The sequence below is a fragment of the Colobus angolensis genome, unplaced genomic scaffold (assembly GCF_000951035.1).
Source record: "Colobus angolensis palliatus isolate OR3802 unplaced genomic scaffold, Cang.pa_1.0 Scaffold148, whole genome shotgun sequence".
In the NCBI taxonomy this organism is placed as follows: Eukaryota; Metazoa; Chordata; class Mammalia; order Primates; family Cercopithecidae; genus Colobus; species Colobus angolensis.
This window is the reverse complement of record NW_012114577.1, coordinates 3,692,790-3,704,899: the sequence shown is the minus strand read 5'-3', so window position 1 is coordinate 3,704,899 and position 12,110 is coordinate 3,692,790. Positions and strand designations below refer to the sequence as shown.

Sequence of the window (12,110 nt, the reverse complement as noted above, 5' to 3'; positions counted from 1 at the left end):
GGAAGGAAGGAAGGAAGGAAGGAAGGAAGGAAGGAAGGAAGGAAGGAAGGAAGGAAGGAAGGAAGGAAGGAAGGAAAAAAGCATAGGAAACAATAGACCAGAGTCCAATGTGATTGGTTGCCCATAAGAGGTAGGCGGGAGGGGAGAAAAGGATTGGAATGAGCAGTGAAAGTGATGCCTGTGAGAATATCGATTTGCATCATTTTAACTTTGAAAGTATAGTTGATGCTTTACATACTGAAGTAAATTAATACAATAAAGTCCAACAATTGTGAGGTGGGGAAAAAAACCTAAAACAGAAATAAAATATAAACAGAAGCAAAAGATGGTAGCCAGGGCCTCCTCCCACCTCATCTGTACCTTTGGGAGCCAGTGTCACTTGTGTTTCTGTTCACAGTGACCTGTCCCCCAGCTCTCAGGCTTTAGTTGTTAGGCTTCCTTTGAAGCAGATTCTTATTAGATGGGGCAACTGTGATGTGTGTAGCACATGCTTTCTGTGAAACAGGTAGCACTACAGTGGTCTTAGTCACGGGCATCAATGTGTGTTGGGTTAGGGAGAATTTCTTCCACCTCCCTCTAGAAAACAAATACATGCTTGGGATAGGGGTGACAGAGAGAGAGAGAGAGAGAGAGAGAGAGAGAGTGTTTATTATTGCAAACAAACTCCCAACACAAAGTCTGTAAACTTTCTGGAAGGACAACAAATTAAAATTAATAAAGCAATTTTATTCATTAGAAACGTGTGTTTTGAGCCATAGATTGTTAGAAGAGGCCATTTGAGACACTCAGCTAGGCTTCGAAGCTTTGAGTTTGGGTTCTGGATCCACAAATGTTGGCTGTAGGACCTTTGGCTATTGGTTTAATTTCTCTGATTTTTGCACTTTGTTCCTTTGCAAAACAGAAATTAATACTGTCCCACCAACTCTGTGGGCCACTAGAGAAATGAATGACCAAATGTGTGTAAAAGTGATTGATGACTCACAAAGCACTACACAAATGTCAAGCATTACTTATGGTCATGGTGGTGATGGTGGTGGCAGCGGTGGGGGTGATGGAGAAGTTGTTCTGGAACCTTCTGTTCTCACTCTCTCCGGGACTGAAAAAGTTTTTCCAAACAAAAGCATCATGTCTTGCTCCTCTTACTCGAATGAGGCATTCCTTTCTCTTATCTCAGGAGGGTTTTCTACCGAATGCTGCCAGTGCTCCCAGATGCCCCCCGGCTTGGACAGAGAAGCTGTAGGTGGTGGGAGGTGGGGTCCCCTACCCTTGGAAAAGCAGCTCTTCTAACCCTTTTATTTGGTTACTTCTAGGGGCAGTAGAATAAAAGAGGGCATGTCTAATAACAGCACCACTAGCATCTCCCAAGCCAGGAAAGCTGTGGAACAGCTGAAGATGGAAGCCTGTATGGACAGGGTCAAGGTAAGCATGCATGCATCAGCCCCACCCTCCGCCCGAAGCTCAGCTCAAAACATTCTTCCTGCTTCCAGAGCAGCCTTGTGAGAGTTAACATGTCACCCAGCACAGCATCCAGCCAACCTTGGCAGCTGTAACATTTACAAATGAGTGTTTGCTTCAGAGTTCTAAGTGTGCCCAAGGATTCAAAGGATGCAAAACACACAGTGTGCATGAATTCCATAAGGAGTCTCCAAAAATAGACTCATAATTCATCTCAGCTCTATTTAGCTCTGTTGTCGTGCCAATAAGCAAGAAAGAGAGTTTAGCAATGAGATCAATCACTTTTCTGCTGTGATACAGTGCCTCTGAGGTTCAACAACATCAGATATTTTGACAGGATTATTGTTGAGGGTGGAGCTCTGAACCATGCCTGGGTTTGTCAAATATTCCTTTGGGGAAAGTGAAGAAAGGCTCCAGGCACCTCCCGTTGTATTCATTTCACTGATGAGTGCAGGTCTCTTCAGGCTCAGAGGATTGAAGCAAGATGAGGCCACGTCTTCTCCAGATGCCACTCAGAGGTGAGCAGGAGGCCAGGCAAAGCATGTGACTCTGAATGAGTGCGTGAGCGTGGCGCTTGTTCACTGTAATAGAGTTGAAAGGAACCCCAACTCTGGTGTCAGGAGCCTGATGCCAGGAAGCTCCATGTGTCTGTGGTCTTGGGGAACACAAATCAGGGGTCTCACCTGGGCATCTGGGATTCAAAAAACACAGAATTCATGACAATGGGCGACTCCTGAAGCCTTCTGTCGGCACAGCCTCCCTGACCCCTCCCTCAGGAGTTGCCCGTTGCCATGGATTCTGTGTTTTTGAATCCCAGATGCCCAGGTGAGACCCCTGATTTGTATTCCCCAAGGCCACAGACACATGGAGCCTCTGTGTGGAGAGTTATTTTTTTCCCCTGGAGCTCTGGGGGTACAACCTCTCCAAGGAGGCAGAAAATATGCACAGAAAGTGACATGAGGGTATATGAAGCAAGGAAGGAATCCAGCGTGATGTAAGTCGGTATCACTGGACCCATGTTACTAGAGCATCTACATCTCATACATACCGATACCAACTGCAAATTAGATGTCAGTCCTTGGTCTCTAGGCTAGAGGAGGGAGCAAGGTTAGCACCCAGAAAACAATTCTAAGACAGAGCGGGTCCCAATAGCTTAGAAAGAGGTTTCAGATGAATGTTGCAGGCATCCCGTGCTCCAGCAGTGCAGACAGGAAAAGGATGAGGACTGCGGTGAAAGGCGTTGCTGGGCACCTAATCTATACTTGCAGGGTCCTGGAGAGACATGTGAAGGCGACAGTCTCCTCTGTGTGGCTCAGGGAAGACTTCTCAGAGTTGTGAGCTGTGGCTGGCTCTGAGCTGATAGTGGAGGAGGAAAGGCCAGTGTGAGCTAATCACAGCCCGTGTGGAGCAGCTGGGCAGCTGGAAGAGCTGCAGGCTGTGCTGGGAAGAGAGCTATGGGAGGAGGGTGCCATGCACACAGGTGCAGAAGCCGGAGCCATGAGGTGACAGGTGTTTGAGGTGCACCAACCTGTCAGCAATAGACGGAGTTGTCAGAGGCGAGGAGGTAGCTGAAGCTCTGAGTAATCAGGAGAGGCAAGGAGGGGCAGAAATCAGGTACCGTGTGGAGCAGACAGCAAAGATGGGATCAGGGAGGCAAACACACCAAGAAAAGCAACAGAACATGGAGAGAAAACGTGGGAGGCACTAGGGAGAGAGAGGTTAGAATCCAACTGTCAAGCCCCATGGCCAGAGGCCTGAAAAGACAGTGGGTCCCAGTTTGGGCTATAAGGCAATTCTGTTTTGCCCGGGCGTTCTCTTCTGGCAAGGAAGATAAATTCTGCAATAGCATCTTCACCTGCCACAGACACCACCCCAGGAGTCCCTGTGGGGACCGGGTGTCCTCACGAATGAACGCTTCTTCAAGAGTCACTTAGGCACACACGCTGTCACTGAAAGAAGGAGGACAGTTAAAGACAAATGAGTTACTGTATGAGTTCGTTCTCACATTGCCGTGAAGACACACCTGAGACTGGGTAATTTATGAAGAAGTGTAACTGGCCCATGGTTCCACAGGTGGTCCAGCAGGCACAAAGCCGGCATCTGCTTGGCTTCTTGGGGCGGAGGGCGGGGAGGCCTCAGGAAACTTACAGTCCTGGCAGAAGGTGAAGGGTGAGCAGGCACATCTCACATAGCAGGAGAAAGAGAGAGAAGCGGGGGGCGCTACACACTTTTTTTTCTTTCTTTTTTTTTTTTTTCCCCCTGAGATGGAGTCTCGCTCTGTCGCCCAGGCTGGAGTGCAGTGGCCGGATCTCAGCTCACTGCAACCTCCGCCTCCTGGGTTCACGCCATTCTCCTGCCTCAGCCTCCCGAGTAGCTGGGCCTTCAGGCGCCTGCCATCACGCCCGGCCAATTTTTTGTGTTTTTGGTAGAGACGGGGTTTCACCGTGTTAGCCAGGATGGTCTTGATCTCCTGACCTCGTGATCTGCCCGCCTCGGCCTCCCAAAGTGCTACACACTTTTAAACAACCAGAGCTCTTGAGAATTCACTCACTATTATGACAACAGTACCAAGGGGGATGGTTTTAAACCCTTCATGAGGAACCATCCCCGTGTCCAATCACTCCCCACCACACCCTACATTCAACGCTGGGGATTACAATTCGACGTAAGATTTGGGCAGGGACACAGATCCAAACCGTATCAGCTACTCTGGTGGTATTCAATCAAAGGGATAGGCAGCCCAGACACGGTGGCTCACGCCTGTAATCCCATCACTTTGGAAGGTTGAGGCAGGCGAATCACCTGAGGTCAGAAATTCAAGACTAGCCTAGCCAACATGGTGAAACCGCATCTCTACTAAAAAATACAAAAATTAGCCAGGTGTGGTGGTGTGTACTTATAATCCCAGCTACTTGGGAGGCTGAGGCAGAAGAATCACTTAACCCAGGAGGTGGAGGTTGCAGTGAGCCAAGATTGTGCCACTGCACTTCAGCCTGGACAACAGAGCAAGACCCTGTCTCAAAAAAAAAAAAAACCGGGATAGGTTGCCTTGTTGCTGTGCTGACTGTAATGGAAGCATGGATGCAAGATTCCTCAGAGGGCCTGCCAGAGGGTAATTCAGATCCTGTGGTAATTCCAGGGAGTAGGCCAGTGACAGCTGTGTCAGATTCGGTTCAGAAGCAGAGTTGGTGGAAACAGAATGTTGTCATTGAAGAGAGAATGCCATGGCCGCCTGAGGAGAGAGCTGAACCTAGGAACCGCATCTGTGCCAGAGATGCGTGAGCACACATGGGTGGTTTTTGTTGTTGTTTTTTTTTTTCTTGCTTGGACAACCTCGAACTTTAATATATAACATACAGTTTATCATTTTAACCATTTAAATTCAATTCAGCAGTATTAGGTGCATTCACAATATTGTGCAACCATCACCACCATCCATCTCCAGAACCTTCTCATGTTCCTACACAGAAACTCTGTACCCATTCAGTGCCAACTCCCCATTTGCCCTGCCCATCCCTGGTGACCACATTCTACTTTTTTCCTCTATGAATCTGACTGCGCTAGGTATCTCATATAAGTGGGATCACACAGTATTTGTCCTTTTGTTCCTGTCTTATTTCACTTAACTTATTGTCCTCAAGATCCATCTATGTTGTAGCCTGTATCAGAACATCATTCCTTTTCAGGGCTGAGTTGTATTCCACTGCATGGATAGACCACATTTTGTTTATCCATTCATCCATTGAGGGACACTTGGGTTATCTCCACCGTTGGACTATTGTAAATAATGCTGTTATGAACATGGGTATGCAAGTATCTGTTGGAGTCTTTGTTTGTTGTTGTCGTTGTTGTTGTTGTTGTTTGAGATGGAGTCTCGCTCTTTCACCCAGGCTGGATTGCAGTGGCGTGATCTCAGCTCACTGCAAGCTCCGCCTCCCAGGTTCACACCATTCTCCTGCCTCAGCCTTACCAGTAGCTGGGACTACAGGCACCGCCACCACGCCCGGCTAGTTTTTTTTTGTATTTTTAGTAGAGACGGGGTTTCACCGTGTTAGCCAGGATGGTCTCGATCTCCTGACCTCGTGAGCCGCCCGTCTCGGCCTCCCAAAGTGCTGGGATTACAGGCTTGAGCCACCGCGCCCGGCCCATATTTTCTCAAATAACAAGATTTCCTTCTTTTTGGGGGCTCAGTAGTATTCCATTGTGTAAATATACCACATTTTCTTTATCCATTCATTCGTTGTTAGACAGGCTGATTCCATAACTTGGTCATGTTGACTAATGCTGCAGTGAACACAGAAGCACAGATCTTTCTTTGACATACTGATTTCATATCCTCGGGTTATATACCTAGTAGTGGGATTGCTGGATCATATGGTAGTTCTATTTTTAATTTTTGAAAAACATCCACACTGTTTTCCAAAATGGCTGTACTAATTTAATTCCCACCAACGGCATACCAGGGTTCCCTTTCCTCCAAACTCAGCAACACTTGTTATCTTGTGTATTTTTGATAATTGCCATCCTAACAGGTTTGACGTGATATCTTGCTGTAGCTTTAATTTGTATTTCCCTGATGATCTAGTGATGTCTGTTTTTTTAGTAACAGTCACCCTAATGAGTGTGAAGCTCACACATGGTTTTCAGCCCTAGACATCCCTGGTTTCCGGGCATAGTGTGACTTTGCAGAAAAATCTATGTGATGCAATGTTTGACCAAAAAAAATGGTGCATCTTGGTATCAGCCAGACTATAAGAATGTGGAAAGAAACGGAAGCTGTCAAGGACCTCGTCAAGGGCCTTGAGGAGGGAAGAAAGAGGAAATCACCAGGGAAAGGCAGTGGCCTTTCTGGGATGGGTGCAAGGTTACTGCCAGAGAGGAGGAAGGAAAGACGGAGCCTGGACAGGAAATGACAGAGGGCAGTCCTGGGGAAGGAGGAGAGGAGCAGTTTTTAGAATCCACTGAACTTGCACACACCATGTCAGAAACACCAGGGCCAGATGACAACACTGAGATGGGGTTTCACTATGTTGGTCAGGCTGGTCTCAAACTCCTGACCTCGTGATCCACCCGCCCTGGCCTCCCAAAGTGCTGGATTACAGGCATGAGCCACCGCACCCAGCTGGTGTTTGAGACCAGCCTGACCAACATAGGGAAACCCCATCTCTACTAAAAATGCAAAACTTAACTGGGCGTGCTGGCACGTGCCTGTAGCCCCAGCTACTCGGGAGGCTGAGGCAGGAGAATTGCTCGAACCCGTGAGGCGGAAGTTGCAGTGAGCCGAGATTGCACCACTGCACTCCAGCCTGGGCGACAGAGCAAGACTGCATCTAAAAAAAAAAAAAAAAAGAAAACACTGAGATGGATTTTCCAAGGAAGAAGAGAAGGCTAGGCCCATACTGACTGCATGGTGAGAATGTGGAGTGGGTGAATGTGCACACGATGGGGGGGCAGGCTGCATGGGAACCAGCTGGAGGGTCCGTGGGAGGAATCATGGCAATGCCTAGGCCCACAGAGCTGGCTCCCAGGTGAGAGCACGGCAGATGGGAACCCAGAGAGGACATCCCAGGCGAGGGCAGGTACCAGCAGGAAACCAAAAGGGAGCCCCCGGAATGGCATGGTGTGTAGCCAACCATAGGGCCCATCGCCAGGCTCTGTGGCTTACTGTGCCCAGGAAAGTTTCTAAGGAGGAAGGAAGGAAAAGAAGGCATTTGCCGCCCAGGAAAATAAAGGAGAGATCTGTCATTGGGAAGAGAAAGGAAAATATAACTGCATTAAGCAGTTCTGGGGTTGCAAAAGTAAGAAAGAGTAATAGTGCCAATTCAGAGAGGTCTGCACGATTCGTGGAGGAAAAATGTAGCTGAAATATTCATTATCGTCTTGACGTTCTCTTTGTCCCCATTTGCACAAAAGCTCAAGTGCAAATATAGACTTTTTTTTTTTAGTAGGGGATATATATTGAGGCTTTACACCACAAAGCCCATAGCAAGACCTTAAACCCACACGCAGTGTGGTTCAGAGACCTCCTTCCTGCCTCCATTCATTTAATGTTTATCGAGAATCCCCTGCTGCTTGGCCCTTTTCCCAAATTACCACCCCTATTCCATGGGACTCTTCTCCATCTTGCCTAGAAGCACATCAAAGCATTTCCCAACAAAGATGTGTGTTCTTTGCAAACTCTTATCAGCAGCTAAAACAAGTAACGTTCTCCAGGTTGTCACCATGAGGAGGATTCACCATGGAACCTGTATAGCCTCACAAAAAGCACAAAGCTTGGAAAATAATACCCAGGTTTCTAAAAAAGAAAGAGCACATGAAAGGTGAATTTTGGAAACCATATGGGTTCCCAGGGAAAGAATACCATCATAGCCTTATTCTTTTTCTCACCCATCAGTAGTTCAAACAATCTAAAACTCTATTAGAAAAGTATGTGTATGGTCGGGCGCGGTGGCTCACGCCTGTAATCCCAGCACTTTGGGAGGCCGAGGCGGGCAGATCATGAGGTCAGGAGGTCGAGACCAGCCTGGCCAACATGGTGAAACCTCTCTCTACTAAAATACAAAAAAAAATTAGCCAGGCATGGTGGCACGCGTCTGTAGTCCCAGCTGCTCGGGAGGCTGAGGCAGGGGAATTGCTTGAATCTGGGAGGCAGAGGTTGCAGTGAGCCCAGATCATACCACTGCACCCCAGCCTGGCAACAGAGTGAGACTCCGTCTCAAAAAAAAAAAAAAAGTGCATATATGACATTGATCACTAAATAGAGAAAATCTGACAAGTGATTGTGGCAGGTCAGAGCTGAGCAGAGTGTAAGAGGCCTCGCTGGAGAAAACAGTTCCTGAAGCCAGCCTGTGCAGCCACAATGCAGAGTTCAGCCACTGAGACGTCGTTCTCCCAAGGGTGAAGCGCAGTGCTCCCAGGCAGAGCCGAGACACAGGCTCCCAGGCGGGCTTCCACGCTGCCTTCCACGTGCCATCCCTCAGGGTGCCCTGATTCTCCTGCCCCAGAGGAAAGGGAAGTTGCTGACATTGGGTCAATCCTACGTCTGTGACTCAAGCGGCTCTGGGGTGGACAGACACCCTCGAGCAAGCCCACCTGTCAGCCAGGGACTGGGAGGAACTGATGGAATGGCCAAGGAAAACTGGCCAAGGAACATTCTGCCCAGTCTCGTTTGCTCTGGCAGATAATTTCAACATCCATGGGGTGGGTGTGCTCACAATTCCTACAAGGGCTGCCCTTAGGCTGAGGTTAACTTTGCAAGCACAAGCTTTATTTGCTGAGTGTTGACATATATTTATTTGCTGAGTGTTGCCATATATTGTTGGGCCTGCATTCTACAGACTAGTGAAAACATGAGTGCAGGAAGAGAGGAATTTCAGGCGATGGATGCACGCAAAGTTGAAGCCCAAGAAATGCAGGAGAACTGGCTACAGATGGCCCTTGACTTACAATGGGGCTACCTCTCAATAAACCTATTATAAATTGAAAGTTCAACTTACGATATTTTCTACTTAACGATGGGTTTATGTGGATGTGATCTCCCCTGGTAAGTGGAGGAGCATACTGAATGCATATTGCTTTCTGCCACTGTCAATTTGAAAAAAATCATTCAGCCAGACCATCGCACATCAGGGACCCTCTGTATTTAGAGTGAAATAGTGCAGAAAGATACTGACATCAAAGGAAAGAGATTGTGGCGGGGCGCAGTGGCTCAAGCCTGTATTCCACCACTTTGGGAGTCCGAGACCAGCCTGGTCAACGTGGTGAAATCCCATCTCTACTAAAAATACAAAAATTAGCCGCCTATGGTGGTGGGCACCTGTAATCCCAGCTACTCGGAAAGCTGAGGCAGGAGAATCACTGGAACCCAGGAGGTGGAGGTTGCAGTGAGCTGAGATCGCACCACTGCACTCCAGCCTGGGCAACAGCATGAGACTCCATCTCAAAAAAGAAAAGAAAGAAAGGATTGTGTCGTGACAGATACTGGCAGTTATTAACAATCTTCCTTCATAAAAACTAAGAAATTTGGAGAAAACAGAAAAAGAGAAAGAGCTACTTTTTGAAAGGTTATAATCTGATGCTTAAAAGAAAGGAGAACAAATAATCAAAAAAATACTTTAGTCAGGAAATGCAAGGACACAAAAGTTGAATTTACAAGTCTTCAAGATATTTCTTGTATATACTCTCCTTATTCTGTTGATAATTTCTTTCAAACCATAAATTAACGAGAATGAGTTGAACACATCTCTAAGCATGCAGCTTACTTAAAGTGCTTCTAACAAAGAAGCAGAACATCTGGTGGGTTGAAATGTGAATGTGAAAAAGTCATGTCCTTTTCAGGGGCCTTTAATGTTTGTTTTGAAAATAATACTACTTCTCTGTTCATTACAATGGCACTTGGTTTTTTTGTGGTTGTTCTTACTGTTTTTTGAGATGGAGTCTCTCTCTCTCTGTTGCCCAGGCCGGAGTGCAGTGGTGCGATCTCCCACTCCTACAGGTTGAGACTCCGTCTCAAAAAAAAAAAGGAAAAATAAAAAAAGACTCACACTTGGAAATAACTGAAATGTCTAAGGATAGGAGACTGGTTAAATAAATTACTGTACATCGGGGGGAAATAGATATTAAAAATGACATTTTAGGAGAATATTTCCTGGCCTGGATATATGATCACAATATACTGTTCAGTGATAAACCAGGTTATAAAAAAACAATAAATGTACATCATGGCCCCAGTTTTATAATAAATGTAAAACAAATATAGATGGAAAAACATCAAAAGGTAGTGGTTATAGATCATTCCAATTATCCTCTTTATACTTGTCAGCATTTTTCAAAAATTTTAAAAATAAGCAAGTACTTAATCTTAACACTTTGAGAGGCCAAGATGGGAGGACCACCTGAGGTCAGGAGTTCAAGGCTAGCCTGGACAACATGGTGAAACCCCGTCTCTACCAGAAATACAAAAATTGGCAGGGCGTGGTGGCACAGGCTTGTAATTCCAGCTACTCGGGAGGCTGAGGCAGGAGAATTGCTTGAACTAGGAAGGCAGAGGTTACAGTGAGCCAAGATGGTGCCACTGCACTCCAGCCTGGGTGACAGAGCGAGACTCCGTCTCAAAAAAAAGAAACAAAAAGAAAAAAATATATATATTCTAGTACTGTATTTTTACCGTACCTTTTCTATGTTTAGATATGTTTAGATACACAAGATACTTACCATTGTGTGACAGTTGCCTACAGTATTCAGTACAGTCACATTCCTGTAATCCCAGCACTTTGGGAGACCGAGGCAGGAGGATCACTTGAGCTCAGGAGTTTGAGACCAGGCTGGGCAACAGAGTGAGACCCTGTCTCTACTAAAAATTCAAAAAAGTAAGCTGGATGTGGTGCACATCTGTAGTCCCAGCTACTTGGGAGGCTGAGGCAGGAAGATCGCTTGAGCCCAGGAGTTCGAGGCTGTAGGAGCCCTGATCATGCCACTGCACTCCAGCCTGGATGAGAGAGTGAGAGCCTGTCTCAAAATAATTAATTAACATTTCCAAAGTTTGTAGCTTGGGAGCAGTAGGCTATACCCTGTAATCTATAGGCTATACCCTAGTGTGTAATAGGATAGATCATCTAGGTTTGCGGAAGTACACTCTGTGGTGTTCTTACAATGATGAAATCACCTAACAAGCCATTTCTCAGAACATATCCCCGTCATTAAGCAACACATGACTGTATACACAAGAAAGTGTTTGAATCAATATCAAATTTCCCTATGGAAAGGGATACCAATTTATATTTTATCAGTCATGTATGGCTGTTTTCCCACATTCTCCCCCAAAACGCCATTCATTATGCCATACCAATTTGACAGTTAATAATAGTAGCCAACACTTACTGAGTGCTTACTGTGTGCTGTTCTGAACAAGTCACATTAAATTCACTGAATTCTCATAGCAGTCCAATGAAGTGGGTACTCCATTATATAAAGGAGGAAACTGAGGTCTATAAAGATTAATTAACTAGCCTAAAATTCAGCAGCTGGAAAGTGGTGAGAGCCCAGGGATAGGAAACCAGGGAGTGTGTCTCCAGAGCCTTCGCTCTTAACCTTTATGTCATACCATCTCTTGATTGCTGATGCCTCGTTATTTTAACATACATTTCATTGACTGTTACTGGAATTAAACTAATTTTGTATGTTAAACTCTTCTTTTGCTAATTGGCTATTCCTACCCTTTACCCAATTTTCTATTGTAGTATTATAGAATATTTTAAGGCCGGCACAGTGGCTCACGCCTGTAATTCCAGCACTTTGGGAGGCCAAGTCAGGTTTGCCTGAGCACAGGAGCTCAAAACCAGCCTAGGCAACATGGCAAAACCCCATCTCTACAAAAAAAATAAAAGTTATAGATGTAGATAAAATTAGCCGGGTGTGGTGGCATGTACCTGTAGTCCTACCTAGAGGCTAATGTGGGAGGATCACCTAAACCTGGGAGGTCGAGGTTGCAGAGAGCCGAGATTGTGCCACTGCACTCCAGCCTGGGTCACAGAGTGAGACCTTGTCTTTTAAAAATTTATTTAGGCTGGGCACGGTGCTCACACTTGTAATCCCAGCACTTTGGGAGGCCGAGGCGGGTGGATCACCTGAGGTCAGGAGTTCGAGACCAGCCTGAC

At 46.3% G+C, this 12,110-nt stretch overlaps 1 long non-coding RNA gene across 1 annotated transcript in view; it reads left to right on the top strand.

Moving 5' to 3' along the window:
* LOC105507298 overlaps positions 1-12,110 on the top strand; it is a 38,589-nt gene that overhangs the window by 5,602 nt on the left and 20,877 nt on the right. Inside the window, exon 2 of the long non-coding RNA XR_001001074.1 lies at positions 1,311-1,419. This is a non-coding gene — a long non-coding RNA (uncharacterized LOC105507298). The remainder of the gene's footprint in view (positions 1-1,310; positions 1,420-12,110) is intronic.